The 24,524-nt window shown below is 42.0% G+C and overlaps 1 protein-coding gene and 1 long non-coding RNA gene across 4 annotated transcripts in view; both read right to left on the bottom strand.

The window, feature by feature from the left end:
• Positions 1 to 24,524, bottom strand: part of LOC122995627 (sulfotransferase 1C2-like) — a 55,931-nt gene that overhangs the window by 13,432 nt on the left and 17,975 nt on the right. The gene's annotated exons all lie outside the window — the stretch shown is intronic.
• Positions 20,421 to 21,654, bottom strand: LOC122995671. The gene is made up of 2 exons (XR_006406827.1): positions 21,076 to 21,654; positions 20,421 to 21,040 (listed from the first exon to the last, which is right to left on the bottom strand). It is a non-coding gene; the product is annotated as an uncharacterized LOC122995671 (long non-coding RNA).

The raw sequence follows: 24,524 nt of genomic DNA, 5'->3' as shown, positions 1-24,524 counted from the left end.
TGATCTTCTTGTGGAAAATCCTCATAAATCCCATAACTTTGGCCAAATCCTACATAAAAATATCATTTTTTTGTAGGAATTTTCGTCACGAATCCATTGATACAGGTTTGAAAGTGGTCGGACTTATAGTTTAGACGCCAGATGCCCCAGTTTGGCACAAAGTCCATGCCCAGAATTTGCCTCCCCATTGGTTTACATTGTAAGGTGTAATGTCGCACTCCAACTTTCAGGGCTTACTAAATCTAAACCGTTCGAGTTATTACAAAGTTTTTAATAACTTTTGCTCAACACAGTGTGATAAGTCATGTATTAAAGTTTGAAGCCGATACCATTAACGCCCTAGGAGGAGATAGCGTTCATTCAAGGTCCAAAATTGGCAAAAAATCATACTTTGAAATGGACATTGCGGATTTCCTGTTGGATTTAGGTCAGGGGTGTCAGCGTATGATTTCTAGGTCTTGATGAGACGAATAATTGAGTTTTGGTTCGATCTCTCTACGACATTCCTACGGGCCGTGGTGGCCGTTTTAGATACATAGGTGGCGCTAGAGAGCACATTTTGGCACTTTGGGGTTTAATTTTTACATTTTATCAAATTTTTCACCAGACCTGGTGTGCGTGCCAAATTTGGTGAGTTTTTGAGCATGTTTAGGGGGTCAAATTTAGATTTAAAGTGGCGTAATAATAAAGAATAATAAGAAGAAAGAAACAAACACACGAAAAACAATAGGGTCTTCGCCCTTTGGGCTCAGGCCCTAATTAAAGCTGCAAGCAGCGTTGGACGGGCCTTCGCGCCCTTGCGCACGTCGGGCCGCGGCGCAGTCAGTTGAGCTTGTGGGAACCAAGAAAACGTTTGGAGATGATCAGTGTGAGAGTCTTTTGACACACAATACTAAGCAGTGTCTCTCTGTGAGCCCACCCCTCTGTTCGCAGACAATTATGAATTATGACATCAAAATATTGTTAACCTTAATCAGTAATTCAGGTACCAACTGTAGGGTCTGTGAAGAACACAGTTAATTATTTGCTATAATTATCAATTATCAACAATAATTAAGTATAACAATTAACAGAATTATTAATATGAACTAACAGATACGAAGCACCACCCCGAAACCGGGACCAGTAACCGAGCAAGGTAGTCTCATAAATGGGAGTTCTCCTAGAATGTTAATATCTGAGAGATAATCATTCAAGGGTGAACAAAGAAGGGTTGAATTCGAGCTCTGACTCCTTCAATCAGCCACTTTTCACAATATGTTACCAATAATGACTAAAGAACTTCTCTTTAAAGATATAACAGTGTTTATGAAACTTAGCAAAATTAACAAAGTTAACAAATACTTCATTCAATAAATAGGCCTAGTTATTCTATAATCTAATTCTACCAAACAAAACACAAACAGCTTTGCACAGAGTTGGACACTTGCAGGGTAATGCGTGTATGTATGTATGTATATATATGTGTGTGTGTGTGTGTGTGTGTGTTAATAGCAAGAGAGGAAGGAGGGAAAGCGATCGTGAGAGAGAGAGAAGCGGTTCTTTTTCCACAGAGAGCGCACGTATGGACGGCAGTCTGAAACGCACGTTGTCTGGTTTAAGATCGACAAATCAGTTTACTTTCTCACTCACGGCAGCACAAACACAGTAGTCCCGAGCGGGACAAACACAAAATAGTCTAGCGTGGTGAACACAACTAACAGGCAGCAAACAGGCAGCAGCGGAGCGTTAACTGCAGCATGACCGAAAGAAGCACAACCAGTTAGCCTCTGCTAGCCTCTCAGCTAACCCCGGCTCTCTGTTTAGATCCAAACGGAGCACCGAGTCCCGAATTGCTATTTAGGTTAAAGCGGAGATAATCAGCGGGTCTGTCGGCCAGCTGAGTGAAGTGAAACCTGCGGAAAAAACACCGTGACCATCACGGTAAAACAGGTCGGCGAAAACACGGCAGCTGGCTCTGAGTGGAGTGGCGGAGAGAACAGCAGACACGACTCGGCGAAGACGCGCGGGGCAGAGCCGGTCCACGTTATCCCGAAGTAACTTCATTTCCTCTTTCTCGGGGGAATTTGAGGACGCTGGTTGCAGCAGCGGTCTCTCTCGGGTCCAGGAATGTGTTCGGGTGAACACGGGCAAAGTCTCGTCTCGTCCGACGAGGGGAGTCTTCGATGAGGGGAAAACATGTTCGTGGGGTAGTCAAGCTAACTCACAGGGGAACAGGAGTTAGCCCTAGCTCAGTGACATGGGAAAGACGTGTAGTTTGGGCGTGCTCGCTTATAAAGGGGTGGTGATGTCATGGCTGCGTCCTCAGGACGCTCCGCTGTGCAGGAGCGTCTCCGCCAATGAGGGACCGATGTTGACTGCTCCCTGCTGAAGTGTGAAAATCGAAAAGCATCCTTGGAAATGGAGTTTGCTCCACCCTCATGGCAGGTCCATTACAGTTTTAATACGGAGCTCCGGAACTCCAGCCTTCCTGAGTTTTTCCCTCATATAGGCTATACTTTTTCTTAATCATTACTACAATATATGATTACATATGTAATAGTCTCCTCAGCCAAGTTAGAAAAAATATGTGCATGTATGAACAACAGCAATTGGAGAAGATGACAGTCAAAAAGTAATCATGTTAAATAATCATGATCTCAATATTGAACAAAAATGATTGTGATTATAATTTTTGCCATAATCAAGCACCCCTAAAAACAGCAAATTGTGATTTACATACACACACACACACACACACACAGAGTTTAAATATGTATGTGATCAATTGTAAATATGTATGAAATGAATTGTTTTCTGTAAGAAACTCTTACTTGAACATTTTTCAGTGTGCTCCTAAAGTTATATGTATGCTCCTAATTTCTTTCATTTAGGAGCACATGCGCTCCTTGAAAAGAAGTAAGGATTGAACACTGCTGTCACATGTGTGAAAGCACTAAGTAAGTGGAGTGTGGCCAGTCCAAGGGCTTCTGTCACAGGCAGTAGATGTTTACTTTACCCATCCCCCCCCCGCCCATTCTCTCTCTCTCCCTCACAGTTGGAAGGAAAGATTTCAAAGTGATCTTCTTGTGAAAAATCCTCATAAATCCCATAACTTTGGCCAAATCCTACATAAAAATATCATTTTTTTGTAGGAATTTTCGTCGCGAATCCATTGATACAGGTTTGAAAGTGGTGGGACTTATAGTTTAGACGCCAGATGCCCCAGTTTGGCACAAAGTCCATGCCCAGAATTTGCCTCCCCATTGGTTTACATTGTAAGGTGTAATGTCGCACTCCAACTTTCAGGGCTTACTAAATCTAAACCGTTCGAGTTATTACAAAGTTTTTAATAACTTTTGCTCAACACAGTGTGATAAGTCATGTATTCAAGTTTGAAGCCGATACCATTAACGCCCTAGGAGGAGATGGCGTTTATTCAAGGTCCAAAATTGGCAAAAAATCATACTTTGAAATTGACATTGCAGATTTCCTGTTGGATTTAGGTCAGGGGTGTCAGCGTATGATTTGTAGGTCTTGATGAGACGAATAATTGAGTTTTGGTTCGATCTCTCTACGACATTCCTACGGGCCGTGGCGGCCGTTTTAGATACATAGGTGGCGCTAGAGAGCACATTTTGGCACTTTGGGGTTTAATTTTTACATTTTATCAAATTTTTCACCATTCCTGATGTGCGTGCCAAATTTGGTGAGTTTTTGAGCATGTTTAGGGGGTCAAATTTAGAGTTAAAGTGGCGTAACAAGAAAGAAAGAATAATAAAGAAACAAACACACGAAAAACAATAGGGTCTTCGCCCTTTGGGCTCAGGCCCTAATTAAAGCTGCAAGCAGCGTTGGACGGGCCTTCGCGCCCTTGCGCACAGCGAGCCGCGGCGCAGTCAGTTGAGCTTGTGGGAACCAAGAAAACGTTTGGAGATGATTAGTGTGAGAGTCTTTTGACACACAATACTAACCAGTGTCTCTCTGTGAGCCCACCCCTCTGTTCACAGACAATTATGAATTATGAAATCAAAATATTGTTAACCTTAATCAATAATTCAGGTACCAACTGTAGGGTCTGCGAAGAACACAGTTAATTATTTGCTATAATTATCAATCATCAATAATAATTAATTATAACAATTAACAGAATTATTAATATGAACTAACAGATACGAAGCACCACCCCGAAACCGGGACCAGTAACCGAGCAAGGTAGTCTCATAAATGGGAGTTCTCCTAGAATGTTAATATCTGAGAGATAATCATTCAAGGGTGAACAAAGAAGGGTTGAATTCGAGCTCTGACTCCTTCAATCAGCCACTTTTCACAATATGTTACCAATAATGACTAAAGAACTTCTCTTTACAGATATAACAGTGTTTATGAAACTTAGCAAAATTAACAAAGTTAACAAATGCTTCACTCAATAAATAGCTATTCTAAAATCTAATTCTACCAAACAAAACACAAACAGCTTTGCACAGGGTTGGACACTTGCAGGGGAATGCGTGTATGTATGTATGTATATATATGTGTGTGTGTGTGTGTGTGTTAATAGCAAGAGAGGAAGGAGGGAAAGCGATCGTGAGAGAGAGAGAAGCGGTTCTTTTTCCACAGAGAGCGCACGTATGGACGGCAGTCTGTAACGCACGTTGTCTGGTTTAAGATCGACAAATCAGTTTACTTTCTCACTCACGGCAGCACAAACACAGTAGTCCCGAGCGGGACAAACACAAAATAGTGTAGCGTGGTGAACACAACTAACAGGCAGCAGCGGAGCGTTAACTGCAGCATGACCGAAAGAAGCACAACCAGTTCGCCTCTGCTAGCCTCTCAGCTAACCCCGGCTCTCTGTTTAGATCCAAACGGAGCACCGAGTCCCGAATTGCTATTTAGGTTAAAGCGGAGAGAATCAGCGGGTCTGTCGGCCAGCTGAGTGAAGTGAAACCTGCGGAAAAAACACCGTGACCATCACGGTAAAACAGGTCGGCGAAAACATGGCAGCTGGCTCTGAGTGGAGTGGCGGAGAGAACAGCAGACACGACTCGGCGAAGACGCGCGGGGCAGAGCCGGTCCACGTTATCACGAAGTAACTTCATTTCCTCTTTCTCGGGGGAATTTGAGGACGCTGGTTGCAGCAGCGGTCTCTCTCGGGTCCAGGAATGTGTTCGGGTGAACACGGGCAAAGTCTCGTCTCGTCCGACGAGGGGAGTCTTCGATGAGGGGAAAACATGTTCGTGGGGTAGTCAAGCTAACTCACAGGGGAACAGGAGTTACCCCTAGCTCAGTGACATGGGAAAGACGTGTAGTTTGGGCGTGCTCGCTTATAAAGGGGTGGTGATGTCATGGCTGCGTCCTCAGGACGCTCCGCTGTGCAGGAGCGTCTCCGCCAATGAGGGACCGATGTTGACTGCTCCCTGCTGAAGTGTGAAAATCGCAAAGCATTCTTGGAAATGGAGTTTGCTCCACCCTCATGGCAGGTCCATTACAGTTTTAATACGGAGCTCCGGAACTCCAGCCTTCCTGAGTTTTTCCCTCATATAGGCTATAGTTTTTCTTAATCATTACTACAATATATGATTACATATGTAATAGTCTCCTCAGCCAAGTTAGAAAAAGTATGTGCATGTATGAACAACAGCAATTGGAGAAGATGACAGTCAAAAAGTAATCATGTTAAATAATCATGATCTCAATATTGAACAAAAATGATCGTGATTATATTTTTTGCCATAATCAAGCACCCCTAAAAACAGCAAATTGTGATTTACATACACACACACGTACACACACACACACACAGAGTTTAAATATGTATGTGATAAATTGTAAATATGTATGTAATGAATTGTTTTCTTTAAGAAACTCTTACTTGAACATTTTTCAGTGTGCTCCTAAAGTTATATGTATGCTCCTAATTTCTGTCATTTAGGAGCACATGTACTCCTTGAAAAAAAGTAAGGATTGAACACTGCTGTCACTGCTGCAGTCCAAGGGCTTCTGTCACAGGCAGTAGATGTTTACTTTACCCATCCCCCCCCTCCCATTCTCTCTCTCTCCCTCACAGCTGCAGAGAAGATTTTAGTGTACTCTACTTGTGAAATATGCTCATAAATCCCATAACTTTGGCCAAATCCTACATAAAAATATCATTTTTTTGTAGGAATTTTCGTCGCGAATCCATTGATACAGGTTTGAAAGTGGTCGGACTTATAGTTTAGACGCCAGATGCCCCAGTTTGGCACAAAGGCCATGCCCAGAATTTGCCTCCCCATTGGTTTACATTGTAAGGTGTAATGTCGCACTCCAACTTTCAGGGCTTACTAAATCTAAACCGTTCGAGTTATTACAAAGTTTTTAATAACTTTTGCTCAACACAGTGTGATAAGTCATGTGTTCAAGTTTGAAGCTGATACCATTAACGCCCTAGGAGGAGATAGCGTTTATTCAAGGTCCAAAATTGGCAAGAAATCATACTTTGAAATGGACATTGCAGATTTCCTGTTGGATTTAGGTCAGGGGTGTCAGCGTATGATTTGTAGGTCTTGATGAGACGAATACTTGGGTTTTGGTTCCATCTCTCTACGACATTCCTACGGGCCGTGGCGGCCGTTTTAGATACATAGGTGGCGCTAGAGAGCACATTTTGGCACTTTGGGGTTTAATTTTTACATTTTATCAAATTTTTCACCATTCCTGATGTGCGTGCCAAATTTGGTGAGTTTTTGAGCATGTTTAGGGGGTCAAATTTAGAGTTAAAGTGGCGTAACAAGAAAGAAAGAATAATAATAATAATAATAATAATAATAATAAAGAAACAAACACACGAAAAACAATAGGGTCTTCGCCCTTTGGGCTCAGGCCCTAATAAAGAAACAAACGCACGAAAAACAATAGGGTCTTCGCCCTTTGGGCTCAGGCCCTAATAATAAAGAAACAAACGCACGAAAAACAATAGGGTCTTCGCCCTTTGGGCTCAGGCCCTAATTAAAGCTGCAAGCAGCGTTGAACGGGCCTTCGCGCCCTTGCGCACAGCGGGCCGCGGCGCAGTCAGCTAAGCTTCTGGGAACCAAGAAAACGTTTGGAGATGATCAGTGTGAGAGTCTTTTGACACACAATACTAACCAGTGTCTCTCTGTGAGCCCACCCCTCTGTTCACAGACAATTATATATATGAGGGATATTTCTTACAAGTGTGGTGTGCTTTTATTTTGAAAGTTTGATTGACATGTGTACTGTCAGGTGTGTAGAGACAATAAGTAACTGCAGCTGGACACAGAAAAATACTCATATATTTGAATGGAGAGTGTGAGCGAACCCACACCTTTTTGAACATTTACTGCTTCCACATAGTTTTAGATACAAACTTCATTTGAACTTTAAATGAGTCACGAGACTTTGACCTACAAATCTTGAATTTACATGTGTTTTCTATCTTTTATTGTTTTTGAGATATTAGAGTGTGAGTTTTAAAGTCTTTTCTCGCTCCTCCTGTGATTTTATAATGAGTGTGTATTGCGGAATGTTTCACAGCACTGAGGGAGTGACATCACCAGGAGCAGTTGGAGAGGAGGATATTAGAGAGCGCTTCTTGTGAAATATCCTCATAAATCCCATGACTTTGGCCAAATCCTACATAAAAATCACATTTTTTTTGTAGGAATTTTCGTCGCGAATCCATTGATACAGGTTTGAAAGTGGTCTGACTTATAGTTTAGACGCCAGATGCCCCAGTTTGGCACAAAGTTCATGCCCAGAGATTGCCTCCCCATTGGTTTACATTGTAAGGTGTAATGTCGCACTCCAACTTTCAGGGCTTACTAAATCTAAACCGTTCGAGTTATTACAAAGTTTTTAATAACTTTTGCTCAACACAGTGTGATAAGTCATGTATTAAAGTTTGAAGCTGATACCATTAACGCCCTCGGAGGAGATAGCGTTTGTTCGGGGGCCAAAATTGGGGCAAAGTCTTATTTTGAAAAGCTGATTGCAGACTTCCTGTTGGATTTAGGTCAGGGGTGTCAGCATATGATTTGTAGGTCTTGATGAGACGAATAATTGAGTCTTGGTTTGATCTCTCTACGACATTCCCACGGGCCGTGGCGGCCGTTTTAGATACATAGGTGGCGCTAGAGAGCACATTTTGGCACTTCGGGGGTTAATTTTTACATTTTATCAAATTTTTCACCAGACCTGATGTGCGTGCCAAATTTGGTGAGTTTTTGAGCATGTTTAGGGGGTCAAATTTAGAGTTAAAGTGGCGTAACAAGAAAGAAGAAAGAAACAAACACACGAAAAACAATAGGGTCTTCGCCCTTTGGGCTCAGGCCCTAATTAAAGCTGCAAGCAGCGTTGAACGGGCCTTCGCGCCCTTGTGCACAGCGGGCCGTGGCGCAGTCAGCTAAGCTTCTGGGAACCAAGAAAACGTTTGGGGATGATCAGTGTGAGAGTCTTTTGACACACAATACTAACCAGTGTCTCTCTGTGAGCCCACCCCTCTGTTCACAGACAATTATGGATTATGAAATCAAAATATTGTTAACCTTAATCAATAATTCAGGCACCAACTGTAGGATCTGTGAGGAACACAGTTGAGTATTTGCTATAATTATCAATTATCAATAATGATTAATTATAACAATTAATAGAATTATTAATATGAACTAGCAAATACAGAGCACCACCCGGAAACCGGGACTAATAACCGAACAAGGTAATCTCATAAATGGGAGTTCACCTCGAATGTTAATATCTGAGAGATAATCATTCAAGGGTGAACAAAGAAGGGTTTAATTCGAGCTCTGACTCCTTCAATCAGCCACTTTTCACAATATGTTACCAATAACGACAAAAGAACTTCTCTTTAAAGATATAACAGTGTTTATTAAACTTAGTAAAATTAACAAAGTTAACAAATGCTTCATTCAATAAATAGCTATTCTAAAATCTAATTCTACCAAACAAAACACAAACAGCTTTGCACAGGGTTGGACACTTGCAGGTTGGACACTTTTGTCCGACGTTATCTGACCATCAGATGTGCAAAACAATGTCGGTGTGTGTATCTGTGCGTGCGTGAGTGTGGTGTTAGTCACAAGAGAGGGAGGAGGGAAAGCGATCGTGAGAGAGAGAGAAGCGGTGCTTTTTGCACAGAGAGTGCACGTATGGACGGCAGTCTGTAACGTACGTTGTCTGGTTTCAGATCGACAAATCAGTTTACTTTCTCACTCACGGCAGCACAAACACAGTAGTCCCGAGCGGGACAAACACAAAATAGTCTAGCGTGGTGAACACAACTAACAGGCAGCAAACAGGCAGCAGCGGAGCGTTAACTGCAGCATGACCGAAAGAAGCACAACCAGTTAGCCTCTGCTAGCCTCTCAGCTAACCCCGGCTCTCTGTTTAGATCCAAACGGAGCACCGAGTCCCGATTTGTTCTTTAGGTTAAAGCGGAGAACAGGCAGCAGTGGAGCGTTAACTGCAGCATGAACGAAAGAAGCACAACCAGTTAGCCTCTGCTAGCCTCTCAGCTAACCCCGGCTCTCTGTTTAGATCCAAACGGAGCACCGAGTCCCAATTTGTTCTTTAGGTTAAAGCGGAGAACAGGCAGCAAACAGGCAGCAGCGGAGCGTTAACTGCAGCATGACCGAAAGAAGCACAACCAGTTAGCCTCTGCTAGCCTCTCAGCTAACCCTGGCTCTCTGTTTAGAGCCAAACGGAGCACCGAGTCCCGATTTGTTATTTAGGTTAAAGCGGAGAACAGGCAGCAGCGGAGCGTTAACTGCAGCATGACCGAAAGAAGCACAACCAGTTAGCCTCTACTAGCCTTTCAGCTAACTCCGGCTCTCTGTTTAGATCCAAACAGAGCACCGAGTCCTGAATTGCTATTTAGGTTAAAGCGGAGAGAATCAGCGGGTCTGTCGGCCAGCTGAGTGAAGTGAAACCTGCGGAAAAAACACCGTGACCATCAAGGTAAAACAGGTCGGCGAAAACACGGCAGCTGGCTCTGAGTGGAGTGGCGGAGAGAACAGCAGAGTCGACTCGGCGAAGACGCGCAGGGCAGAGCCGGTCCACGTTATCCCGAAGTAACTTCATTTCTTCTTTCTCGGGGGAATTTGAGGACGCTGGTTGCAGCAGCGGTCTCTCTCGGATCCAGTAATGTGTTCGGGTGAACACGGGCAAAGTCTCGTCTCGTCCGACGAGGGGAGTCTTCGATGAGGGGAAAACATGTTCGTGGGGTAGTTAAGCTAACTCACAGGGGAACAGGAGTTACCCCTAGCTCAGTGACATGGGAAAGACATGTATTTTGGGCGTGCTCGCTTAAAAAGGGGTGGTGATGTCATGGCTGCGTCCTCAGGACGCTCCGCTGTGCAGGAGCGTCTCCGCCAATGAGGGACCAATGTGGACTGGTCCCTGCTGAGGTGTGAAAATCGCAAAGCATCCTTGGAAATGGAGTTTGCTCCACCCTCATGGCAGGTCCATTACAGTTTTAATACGGAGCTCCGGAACTCCAGCCTTCCTGAGTTTTTCCTTCATATAGGCTATAGTTTTTCTTGACCATTAGTACAATATATGATCACATGTGTAATAATCCCCTCAGCCAAGTTAGAAAAAATATGTGCATGTATGAACAACAGCAATTGGAGAAGATGACAGTCAAAAAGTAATCATGTTAAATAATCATGATCTCAATATTGAACAAAAATGATTGTGATTATAATTTTTGCCATAATCAAGCACCCCTAAAAACAGCAAATTGTGATTTACATACACACAAACACACACACACACACAGAGTTTAAATATGTATGTGATCAATTGTAAATATGTTATAATGAATTGTTTTCTTTAAGAAACTGTTACTTGAACATTTTTCAGTGTGCTCCTAAAGTTATACGCATGCTCCTAATTTCTTCCATTTAGGAGCACATGTACTTCTTGGAAAAAAAAGTAAGGATTGAACACTGCTGTCACATGTGTAGAAGCACTAAGTAACTGGAGTGTGGTGCAGTCCAAGGGCTTCTGTCACAGGCAGTAGATGTTTACTTTACCCATCCCCCCCTCCCATTCTCTCTGTCTCCCTCACAGTTGGAAGGAAAGATTTCAAAGTGATCTTCTTGTGAAATATCCTCATAAATCCCATAACTTTGGCCAAATCCTACATAAAAATCAAATTTTTTTGTAGGAATTTTCGTCGCAAATCCATTGATACAGGTTTGAAAGTGGTCGGACTTATAGTTTAGACGCCAGATGCCCCAGTTTGGCACAAAGTGCATGCCCAGAATTTGCCTCCCCATTGGTTTACATTGTAAGGTGTAATGTCGCACTCCAACTTTCAGGGCTTACTAAATCTAAACCGTTCGAGTTATTACAAAGTTTTTAATAACTTTTGCTCAACACAGTGTGATAAGTCATGTATTCAAGTTTGAAGCCGATACCATTAACGCCCTAGGAGGAGATAGCGTTTATTCAAGGTCCAAAATTGGCAAAAAATCGTATTTTGAAATTGACATTGCAGATTTCCTGTTGGATTTAGGTCAGGGGTGTCAGCGTATGATTTGTAGGTCTTGATGAGACGAATAATTGAGTTTTGGTTCGATCTCTCTACGACATTCCTACGAGCCGTGGCGGCCGTTTAAGATACATAGGTGGCGCTAGAGAGCACATTTTGGCACTTTGGGTGTTAATTTTTACATTATATCAAATTTTTCACCATTCCTGATGTGCGTGCCAAATTTGGTGAGTTTTTGAGCATGTTTAGGGGGTCAAATTTAGAGTTAAAGTGGCGTAATAATAAAGAAGGAAGAAAGAAACACACGAAAAACAATAGGGTCTTCGCCCTTTGGGCTCAGGCCCTAATTAAAGCTGCAAGCAGCGTGGAACAGGCCTTCGCGTCCTTGCGCACATCGGGCCGCGGCGCAGTCAGCTAAGCTTCTGGGAACCAAGAAAATGTTTGGAGATGATCAGTGTGAGAGTCTATTGACACACAATACTAACCACTTTCTCTCCGTGAGCGCACCCCTCTGTTTATCACAGATAATTATGGATTATGAAATCAATAAATCAATAATTATAATATATATAATTCAGACACCAACTGTAGTTTCTGTGAGGAACACAGTTGATTATTTGCCATAATTATCAATTATCAAAGATAATTAACTAATTATAATAATTAATAGAATTATTAATATGAACTAACAAACACGGAGCACCACCCGGAAACCAGGACCAATAACCGAACAAGGTAATCTCATAAATGGGAGTTCACCTAGAATGTTAATATCTGAGAGATATCAACATTCAAGGGTGAACAAAGAAGGGCTGAATTCAAGCTCTGACTCCTTCAATCAGCCACTTTTCACAATATGTTACACACAATAATGACAAAAGAACTTCTCTTTAAAGATATAACATTGTTTATTAAACTTAGCAAAATTAACAAAGTTAACAAATACTTCATTCAATAAACAGCTATTCTAAAATCTAATTCTACCAAACAAAACACAAACAGCATTGTACAGAGTTGGACACTTGCAGGGGAATGCGTGTATGTATGTATGTATATATGTGTGTGTGTGTGTGTGTGTGTGTGTGTGAGAGAGAGAGATGGCGACCGGGCCTGACATGATGACGTTGACGGTCTGCGACGCGGACGTGACTGTGGCAGTAAGTCACATTACGCGAGACTCGATGGCAGAAGTACGGCGGTGTCTTGGCTAGACAAAAACAAGGTGACTGGTGGTCGGCGTCTTGCCCTCACCCAATTCCGTGAAAAACACACGTGTCTGATGGCGGATAACGAAAGACAACGCAAAGCTTTGTCCGATGTTATCTGACCATCAGATGTGCAAAAAGATGTCGGTGCGTGTATCTGTGCGCGCGTGTGAGTGTGTGTGTTAGTAGCAAGAGAGGAAGGAGGGAAAGTGATCGTGAGAGGGAGAGAAGCGGCTCGTTTGTCCACAGAGAGCGCACGTACGGACGGCAGTCTGTAACGCACGTTGTCTGGTTTCAGATCGACAAAGCAGTTACTTTCTTACTCACGGCGGCAGAAACACAGCAGTAGTCCCGAGCGGGACAAACACAAAATAGTCTAGCGTAGTGAACATAACTAACAGGCAGCAAACTTAAAATACTCCTCAGAGTAAAGCAGAGAAAAATGGACTCGGCGGTCCATCAACTCACACAACAAGAACAATAGCAATAAAGTTTAAAAGCTAAACAACAGCAACTGATGCTGAAAAGAACACACAACTACTCTGCCCCTGCCTAGACTTATGCCTCTTACTTGGTCGCTTCACAAAGTGAGCAGGGTGTGTGTGTAGTCCGTCTTAATATCCAACTTTGTCCTTGGCTAAAAATAGATGTGTGCGAAGTGGAAAAAAAATACTTGTACACTGTGCGACTACTAATTGCAACTATAAAAGTACATGAATTCTAGAGGGATTGAAAGTTGAAACGACGGATACAGGAAGTGGCGACGCTTGTAAGGGCAGCGGAGCGTTAACTGCAGCATGACCGGAAAGAAGCACAACCAGTTAGCCTCTGCTAGCCTCTTAGCTAACCCTGGCTCTCTGTTTAGATCCAACCGGAGCACCGAGCCCCGATATGTTATTTAGGTTAAGGTGGAGAGAACCAGCGGGTGAGTCGGCCAGCTGAGTAAGTGAAACCTACGGAAAAAACACCGTGACCATCACGGTAAAACAGTACGTAGAGAACTGCTGTGTTCAGCTGCACAGATAGGAAATCCCTCGGCTGACAGGATGTACCACTCTGTGCGGGAAAATATTTTACCCTCCTATTTCTGGTTTATAACAATGGTTGACAACCAGAATATTAGGTGCATTACTGCCACCCTCCGCTTCGGGCTGTGAACCAATGATTAAATCCTACACATTATTCCTGTCTGTCTAATAAACTACATAACGAACCTGCTGCTCTACCCACCCACCAGGGCTTACTAAATCTAAACCGTTCGAGTTATTACAAAGTTTTTAATAACTTTTGCTCAACACAGTGTGATAAGTTATATATTAAAGTTTGAAGCCGATACCATTAACGCCCTAGGAGGAGATAGCGTTTATTCAAGGTCCAAAATTGGCACAAAATCATATTTTGAAATTGAGATTGCGGACTTCCTGTTGGATTTAGGTCAGGGGTGTCAGCGTATGATTTGTAGGTCTTGATGAGACGAATAATTGAGTTTTGGTTCGATCTCTCTACGACATTCCTACGGGCCGTGGCAGCCGTTTTAGATACATAGGTGGCACTCTCGAGCACATTTTGGCACTTCGGGGGTTAATTTTTACATTTTATCAAATTTTTCACCAGACCTGATGTGCGTGCCAAATTTGGTGAGTTTTTGAGCATGTTTAGGGGGTCAAATTTAGAGTTAAAGTGGCATATTAATAAATAAAGAATAATAAGAAAGAAACAAACACACGAAAAACAATAGGGTCTTCGCCCTTTGGGCTCAGGCCCTAATAAGAAAGAAACAAACATGAAAAACAATAGGGTCTTCGCCCTTTGGGCTCAGGCCCTAATAATAACAAGAAAGATACAAACACATGAAATACAATAGGGTCTTCGCCCTTTGGGCTCAGGCCCTAATAAGAAAGAAATAATTACACGAAATACAATAGGGTCTTCGCCCTTTGTGCTCAGGCCCTAATTAAAGCTGCAAGCAGCGTTGAACGGGCCCTCGTGCCTTTGCGCAAGTTGGGCCGCGGCGGAGTCGAAGGGCTTCTGTCACGGGCATGTAGATGTCTTCAGAACTGGGCTGTTTTCAGACAGTGCAAGAAGGAGATAAACATCACTTCCTTTGTCTACTATCTTACCTGCTGCTGGGGCTGCTTTGCTGCAATTTCGTAGGGGGCGCTATTCAGCCAGTTTGATTGCACTTATATGTGGCGTACGTTTAAATGTACATTGTTACAAGTACTTGCTGGACAAAGACCTGTAACTTTAGTTTTTCACTGTTATCTAACATTGCATGAAGGAGTTAAATATCATTTCCTGAGTCCACTATATTGTGCTAGAAAACACCCATTAAGTGAACATCATGTCACTGTATATCAACTGTAGAGCACACCTTGAAAATTTCATGTGAATCAGATGATGTTTGTCATATAAGGCTGAGTTGCCCACACCTGTGTCATCAAAACTGTGCAAGTTTTGAGCCCGGTCACTTGAATTTCAATTAGTAAATTGAAAAGTCTTGATGAGTTTGTGTGTAAAACAAATTTATTTCCTATACTTCATCGTCTATTTTTTGAAAAGTAAACACTTTTAACCCACATGATCTGGTCAAAGTTTGATTGAAATGTGTACTGTCAGTATTTGAGTATTTCGCTCGCATTTGCCCCTAAAAATAGATATGTGTGAAGTGGAGAAATAATTTACTTGCACACTGTGCACTGTTACAACCATAACACTATATGAAACACTAGAGGGATTTCAAGCTAGCGGAGCGTAAGCTGCAGCATGACTGGAAAGAAGCACAACCAGTTAGCCTCCGCTCAGCTCTCAGCTAGCCCTGGCTCTCTGTTTGGATCCAACCGGACCACCGAGCCCCGGTTAGTTGTTCGGGTTAAAGTGGGAAAAACCAACAGGTCTGTCGGCCAGCTGAGTGAAGTGAAACCTGCGGAAGAAACACTGGGACCATCATGGAGAAACAGTCCATAGAGGAGCTGCTGTGTTCAGCTGCACAGATAGGAAATCCTGCGGCTGACAGGATGTACCACTCTGTTTGGAAAAATATTTTACTCTTGTGTTTGTCATAGGTTGATGTTCAGATCTCAATTGCTGAGTTGTGATAGGGAAGTGTATGGTAGAAGTTCAGCAACAGCTGGTATTGCAGAAACGTGCATTAGTGAGAAGTTTTTGCATAGATGTTCTGATGACTGTGTTGTGCCCTGTCAGATAGTTTCATCTAGAGGTCAGTTTTGGATTTGTTATACGTGTCACAATAAGATAAGTAAAGGTCAGATACCTGCTGAATGTTGGGTTAATACCTTGATGCTTGATCCCATTCCACCTGAATTGGCATGTTTGAATAGTTTAGAACAACACTTGATAGCTCTGCACATTCCGTTCATGAAAATGTTGGCATTGCCTAAAGGAGGACAGAACGGAGTACACGGTCCGGTAACATGTGTTCCAGCCAACATAGTGCAGACGACTAATGTGTTGCCACGTTCTAGCATGGAAGGGTCTTTGCTGCAGGTGAAGTTAAAGCGTAAATTGACGTTTAAAGGGCATTACGAGTATCAGTTTTTGGATACTTCACGTGTAAGACAGGCGCTAGACTATTTAAAGAGGACTAATGTGTATTACAATGATATTGAGTTTAATGAAGAGTGGGTAAATGAGTTTTGTAAATGAGGAGGATCAGCCAGCCAGTGAGGATGAAACTGTTGTAGAAAAGGTAGAATCATGTCAGGATGATCAGGTTGTTAGAGATAGTGAGGTGACAGCTCAGGCAGGTGGTGAGGTTACAGAAAAGGCTGTAGTTGATGGTGTGGAGGAAACATCAGAGATAATACAAGATGAACTGTTACATGACAGACAGCAGCACTGCATGTTTCAGGACACTTGTCTTATGCCTATTGATATTGGTCAGGAAACATTAGACCAGTATTTTGATGATATTGTAAATATTGCGTCTGCAGAGGGGAATAGTCCAGTTACGGTGCTTTCTGACCACACGAATGAGGCTAAATGTTTCCCTGTGTTGTTTCCTTTTGGTAGTAAGACTTTCCATAACAGCCACTCATATCGCTTAACATTGTCACGTTACTTTAATAACAGGATTATGTATGCGGATGGTCGTTTTGCACATAATGTATAGTACATTTTCTTTGCCCAGTACATGTCAGAGATAGATCGTGTGTCATCAAGTGTTTCTGTGGCGCTGTGTAAGGGTAAAGGTGGACAGAAGTCTCAAGGGATTAGTCCAAAAATGTTGATGGACGAGGGGTCTTTGAAGCAGTTCTTGAGGGTTTTAGGTTTCTTAAGCCAATTAGAGGAACTCCAGCTTTTTGGCAGTCAGTTCGGAAGGACATCTTAGCCTGCGTACGTCAGTAGGGGATCCCGACGTGGTTTTGTTCGTTTTCATCTGCAGATCTGCGCTGGCAGAATCTCCTGACCACTATTCTGAAACAGGAAGGCAGAACACAGACGGTAGAGGATTTGGAGTGGGCAGACAGGTGTGAGTTGTTGCGTCGTAACCCAGTCACAGCTGCAAGGATGTTTGACTATAGATGGTTTCTTGAAAGAGGTTCTCATGTCTCCCTCCCTACCAATTGGCAAAATCATTGATCACTTTTATAGTGTAGAATTTCAGCAGCACAGTTCTCCTCATGTTCACTGTCTGTTTTGGATTGAGGGTGCTCCCAAAATTGATAAGAACACAGATGAGGAGGTGGTTGAGTTCATTGATAAATACGTTACATGCGAGTTACCCTCAGATGATGATACATTATTGGACATTGTGTCATCAGTTCAAACACACTCCAAACGGCATTCTAAATCATGCAGGAAAAAGAAAACAACATGTCGGTTTAATCTCCCAAAACTTGTTTCTGCTAGGACGTTTGTTTGTAAAATAGAGACGAAAGAATACAAATGTGATCAAAAGGCGAAGGAGACCATGAACGATCCTGGATCAAAAAACCATCCAGTCTGTAAGTGTTTTGATGATGATGATGATTTGATGCCAAAAGAGAGGGCACAGTATATTTTGCAAAATGTTAAGACAGCTGTTAAGAGAGCTCAGGAAGAAGAAGTGAGTTATGTGAGTGTGGAACATTTGTTTCAGACTCTGGGCATCAATCAGGGCATCTTTGAAGAGGCTTATAGGAGAATGGAAAGAAAGAACAAGGTGGTTTATAGGAGAGGGGTGAACGAGGTTTGGGTAAATCAGTATAGTAAGCAGTTGTTAAAGTGCTGGAATGCAAATTTGGACATTAGCTTTGTCACCGACATTATGCGGTCGTCATTTATATCATATCTTATATTACGAAAGCAGAGAGAGAAATTGGCCTATTATTGAGTAACGCCCAAAAAGAAGCAATAAAACAAGGAAATCTCTCTTCTAAAGAAGCATTAAAGAAGCTAGGCAGTGTATATTTACACAACAGGGATGTTTGTGCCCAGGAGGCTGTGTATAGGCTAACAAACATGCATCTGAAGGAGTGTTCCAGAAAGGTTGTGTTTGTGCCGACAGGGAACAACATAGTGAAGATGAGTTTACCCCTCAGTGTTTTGAAGCAGAGAGTGGTTTGTAGTGAGCTTAAGACAGAAGACATGTGGATGACTGGCATAGTGGACAGGTATAGGAACATGCCTGACAATGATGTCTTTGATGACATGTGCATGACTACATTTGCTTCTGAGTATCGTGTTCTCTCCAGTGGAATGCCTTGAATGTGTAGAGGAAATGAGACAGCAACAGGAAGGTGAGAAAGGAGATGAACAGTTAATGGAAGCGGTGGAGAATGTTCTAGACTAACAGACAATTAGCACATTTAGAGAGAAACAGGAAAATTATGCCTAGAAGTGAGCGGTTAGCTTTGGTTAGGTCTCTGAATGAGACACAGATGGCTGTTTTTTATAAGGTCAGACAGTGGTGTTTGCAGAAGGTGATGGGTAAAAACCCAGAGCCTATGCATGTCTTTGTGACAGGAGGCGCAGGGATGGGGAAAAGTCATTTAATTAGAGCTCTTCAGTACGAGGCAGGGAGGCTGTTGTCAACACTTTGTCATCAACCAGACGGTATTTGTGTTTTGTTAACTGCTTCAACAGGCATAGCTGCATACTCTTTAAATGCAGCAACAATTCATCACACACTGAGTATTGGCACACACTCTAGTTTACCTCATATCCCTTTGGGTGAAGATAAACTAAATTCTCTAAGAGCAAAATTTAGTCACCTCCAAATTTTAATCATTGATGAAAAGTATAGTTGATCACAATCTGTTGACCTATGTCCATGGCAGGTTGAGGCAGATTAAACACACTGGTGACTTTTCCCCATTTGGTAATGTTAGTGTGATAGCTGTTGGTGACTTCTATCAGTTGCCTCCTGTTAAAGGGAATCCTCTGCATAACAGTCAGGTTGATGTGGACTTGTGGTGCCACTTTAGTGTAGTGGAGCTGAAAACAATAGTTAGGCAGAAGGATAGCTCATTTTGCAGAGTTGTTGAACAGGTTACGAGTGCATTCCAAGAAAACCCCCATGTTAGAGAGTGACATTGAGTTGTTGAAATCACATGAGACAGGGGAAGAGAGCTCAGCCTTGCATATTTTTCCAACAAATATGCAAGTAAATGAACACAATTTCAATAAGTTGTTTGCCATGTGTCCTGATTACATCAAAATTGAAGCTAAAGATTTCATAACAAACAAGAAAACAGGGAAATTGGAACGTGGTACTCATAATAATGCACTGGACACATGTTTAGAATAGACTTTGTGTTTGGCCAAGAATGCACGTGTGATGTTATGTGAGCACGTGGATGTTGAAGATGGTCTGGTCAATGGAGCATGTGGCACAGTCACTGACATGGATTTTGGTAAAGATAAAACATTTCCTCTAAAAATTTATGTTAAATTTGATGATGATAAAATTGGCTTACAGAGGAGGAAGACATATGCACATGCAGCAGTAGAATGCAGGGATTCTACTGCTATTGATCCAGAGAAGGAGAAGGCCACTAAACGGGGTTGTGTGCATTTACAGTTTCCTCTGAGGTTAGCGTGGGTGTGTACTGTTCACAAAGTTCAGGGCTTAACTGTAGATGAAGCTGTAGTGTCATTGAAGAAGGTGTTTGCACCTGGGTAGGCGTATGTAGCTCTGAGTCATGTTAGGGCTTTGTCTGGACTGATCATCAGGGATTTTACAGAGAAGGCCATTTACTGCAAGGACACCATAAAGGAGGCCATGGATAGCATGCCTCCATTTTTAATTGAACAGCCAAAGCCTTCAATAAATGCACAAAGTTTCTCTGTGTATTTAATGAACGTTCAGAGTTTAAGTCGCCATCTGTCAGATTTGGTGTCTTGCACACAGCATTTGCAGCCTAACTGTATTGCTGTCACAGAAACGTGGCTCACTGCACAAACCTCATTAAACAGTGTGCAAATGCATGTCCTCGAGGTTTGTGTTACATCAGCAGAAACCCCAAATTGTCAGAGCTACAAAATCTACAACATGGTGGAGTTGGTTTGTACTGTTTAGACAATTTGGACTGTCAGATTCTGCAGGTACCCGACTTAAATCTGGAGTGTTTGGTTTGCCTGTGTAACAAATTAAACATATTGATGGCAGTAGTTTATCGTCCACCATCTTATCCAAATTCTTTATTTATACATAATGTGGGGAAGTTGCTTGACTGGTTAAATCCAATAAGTAACACAATTGTACTACTGGGAGATTCTAATGAAAACATTTTAAAAGAATCATCAATTTGTAAATTCATGGGCCAAAAAGGATTTAAGCAGCATGTAACACAAGAAACTACAGAGAAGGGGACATTGATTGATCATGTTTATGTTAAAACAACACAGTATGATGTGGAATGTGCAGTGATGCCCGTGTACTTCAGTGATCATAAAGGTATTCTGTGTAGTTTTGGTGTTAAACATGATCAAGGACAGTTAGATGACATAAGAAGTTTGTTTGTGTTTGATGACTTTGAGGATATGGAGGCAATTTTTGATGTGGATTTCAATTTAGAGCAGGATTAAGTTAATTTGTCTGAGTCAATCAGCTACATCACAGTGTCCCAGTGCAAGTGTTATCGTATTCATGTTGTAGTTGTGCTTATCTGTTGGGTTTTAGGAACACACTGACTTGTGTGTTGTTCATGGTGTGTAGGCTGGCTTTCATTATGGATGTTGTCTTATTTAGTGTAGAGTCTGTCCAACTCCAACTGGTCAATTGTGTGTATAAATTTCAGATTTTGTAGTATTGTGGAGAGATTTGGGATTGTTATGTATTGTGTGTATTATGTGAAAATGATCATGGAATGGAGATTTTAGATTTATTTATTATTAACTTATTTATTTGACTGTGAAGCACTTTGTACGTACTTTATTTCTTTGACTGTGAAGCACTTTGTAACCGGTGTTTGTGAAGATGTGTTAGTCTCTGTTTGCCACATGATAGTCGTTGGTCTCTTTTACAACTTTTAATGTATATTCCTGCATGTTTCAATTCATGTTACCTTTGTTCCTGATGTGTTAATATGCAACAGTTTTAATCTTCAGTGATTTTAATATGAAAAGGTCAATGTCAATTGAACAAATGTGTCTTAAAAGGAAATGGGCAGGCTTCACGTTGCATGTTGTCTGTATCCCTTCTGTGTTTCACATCCTCATCAGTAGCCTGGACAAGATACAGCAATCCAATAACTACATGTTGCTATAAACATAACAGGAAAGGAAATAATGTTTATTTAATAACTGAGCTGTAATGCATTTCAGACATTTGTATTTATGTCATTACAATGCATTACATGAACTTCAACTTCAGTAGTTTACATATGAATTCTTCCTGTTTATGTGCAGGAACTATTAGCAAATCTGTTCTGGCACCCCAAGGCACAGACTCTTCATTCTGCACACCTGAGCTGCCAAACAGGACAGTTAAAAAAAAATTAAAAAACACACATTATTAGGGCCTGAGCGCTGACCAGCGCGAAGCCCTCTTGTTTCCAAAGGAATTATTAGGGCCTGAGCCCAAAGGGCGAAGACCCTATTGTTTTTCGTGTGTTTGTTTCTTTCTTCTTCTTTATTATTACGCCAATTTAACTCTAAATTTGACCCCCTAAACATGCTCAAAAACTCACCAAATTTGGCACGCACATCAGGAATGGTGAAAAATTTGATATAATGTAAAAATTAACACCCAAAGTGCCAAAATGTGCTCTCTAGCGCCACCTATGTATCTAAAACGGCCGCCACGGCTCGTAGGAATGTCGTAGAGAACTCAATTATTCGTCTCATCAAGACCTACAAATCATACACTGACACCCCTGACCTAAATCCAACAGGAAGTCCGCAATGTCAATTTCGAAATATGAATTTTTGCCAATTTTGGACCTTGAATAAACGCTATCTCCTCCTAGGGCGTTAATGGTATCGGCTTCAAACTTTAATACATGACTTATTACACTGTGTTGAGCAAAAGTTATTAAAAACTTTGTAATAACTCGAACGGTTTAGATTTAGTAAGCCCTGAAAGTTGGAGTGCGACATTACACCTTACAATGTAAACCAATGGGGAGGCAATCTCTGGGCATGGACTTTGTGCCAAACTGGGGCATCTGGCGTCTAAACTATAAGTCCGACCACTTTCAAACCTGTATCAATGGATTCGTGACGAAAATTCTTACAAAAAAATGTGATTTTTATGAAGGATTTGGCCAAAGTTATGGGATTTATGAGGATATTTCACAAGAAGATCACTTTGAAATCTTTCCTTCCAACTGAGAGGGAGAGAGAGTATGGGAGGGGGGGGATGGGTAAAGTAAACATCTACTGCCTGTGACAGAAGTCCTTGGACTGCACCACACTCCAGTTACTTAGTGCTTCTACATATCTGACAGCAGTGTTCAATCCTTACTTTTTTTCAAGGAGTACATGTGTTCCTAAATGACAGAAATTAGGAGCATACATATAACTTTAGGAGCACACTGAAAAATGTTCAAGTAAGAGTTTCTTAAAGAAAACAATTCATTACATACATATTTACAATTTATCACATACATATTTAAACTGTGTGTGTGTGTGTGTGTGTGTGTGTGTGTGTGTGTATGTAAATCACAATTTGCTGTTTTTAGGGGTGCTTGATTATGGCAAAAATTATAATCACAATCATTTTTGTTCAATATTGAGATCATGATTATTTAACATGATTACTTTTTGCCTGTCATCTTCTCCAATTGCTGTTGTTCATACATGCACATATTTTTTCTAACTTGGCTGAGGAGACTATTACATATGTAATCATATATTGTAGTAATGATTAAGAAAAACTATAGCCTATATGAGGGAAAAACTCAGGAAGGCTGGAGTTCCGGAGCTCCGTATTAAAACTGTAATGGACCTGCCATGAGGGTGGAGCAAACTCCATTTCCAAGGATGCTTTGCGATTTTCACACCTCAGCAGGGACCAGTCAACATCGGTCCCTCATTGGCGGAGACGCTCCTGCACAGCGGAGCGTCCTGAGGACGCAGCCATGACATCACCACCCCTTTATAAGCGAGCACGCCCAAACTACACGTCTTTCCCATGTCACTGAGCTAGGGTTAACTCCTGTTCCCCTGTGAGTTAGCTTGACTACCCCACGAACATGTTTTCCCCTCATCGAAGACTCCCCTTGTCGGACGAGACGAGACTTTGCCCGTGTTCACCCGAACACATTCCTGGACCCGAGAGAGACCGCTGCTGCAACCAGCGTCCTCAAATTCCCCCGAGAAAGAGGAAATGAAGTTACTTCGGGATAACGTGGACCGGCTCTGCCCTGCGCGTCTTCACCGAGTCGTCTTTGCTGTTCTCTCCGCCACTCCACTCAGAGCCAGCTGCCGTGTTTTCGCCGACATGCGAGAACGGCACCGTCTGCCTCCGAGCCAAGAACAAAGATGGACATTAAGACGGACTACACACACACACACAACCTGCGCACTTTCTGAAGCGACCAAATAAGAGGCATAAGTCTGGGCATAGGCAGTGTTAGTTGTGTGTTCTTTTCAGCATCAGTTGCTGTTGTTTAGCATTTAGCCTTTTTAGCTTTATTGCTATTGTTCTTGTTGTGTGAGTTGACGGACCGCCGAGTCCATTTTTCTCTGCTTTACTCTGAGGAGTATTTTAAGTTTGCTGCCTGTTAGTTGTGTTCACCACGCTAGACTATTTTGTGTTTTTCCCGGTCGGGACTACTGCTACTTTTGTGCCACCGTGAGTGAGAAAGTAAATTGATTTGTTGATCAGAAACCAGACAACGTACGTTACAGACTGCCGTCCGTACGTGCGCTCTCTGTGGACAAAAGAGCCGCTTCTCTCCCTCTCACGATCGCTTTCCCTCCATCCTCTCTTGCTACTAACACACACACACACACACACACACACACACACACACACATATATACATATATACATACATACATACACGCATTCCCCTGCAAGTGTCCAACTCTGTGCAAAGCTGTTTGTGTTTTGTTTGGTAGAATTAGATTTTAGAATAGCTGTTTATTGAATGAAGTATTTGTTAACTTTGTTAATTTTGCTAAGTTTAATAAACAATGTTATATCTTTAAAGAGAAGTTCTTTTGTCATTATTGTGTGTAACATATTGTGAGAAGTGGCTGATTGAAGGAGTCAGAGCTTGAATTCAACCCTTCTTTGTTCACCCTTGAATGTTGATATCTCGCAGATATTAACATTCTAGGTGAAGTCCCATTTATGAGATTACCTTGTTCGGTTATTGGTCCTGGTTTCCGGGTGGTGCTCCGTGTTTGTTGGTTCATATTAATAATTCTAT

Source organism: Thunnus albacares, chromosome 13, assembly GCF_914725855.1.
Source record: "Thunnus albacares chromosome 13, fThuAlb1.1, whole genome shotgun sequence".
In the NCBI taxonomy this organism is placed as follows: Eukaryota; Metazoa; Chordata; class Actinopteri; order Scombriformes; family Scombridae; genus Thunnus; species Thunnus albacares.
This window is presented reverse-complemented; position numbering and strand designations above follow the sequence as displayed.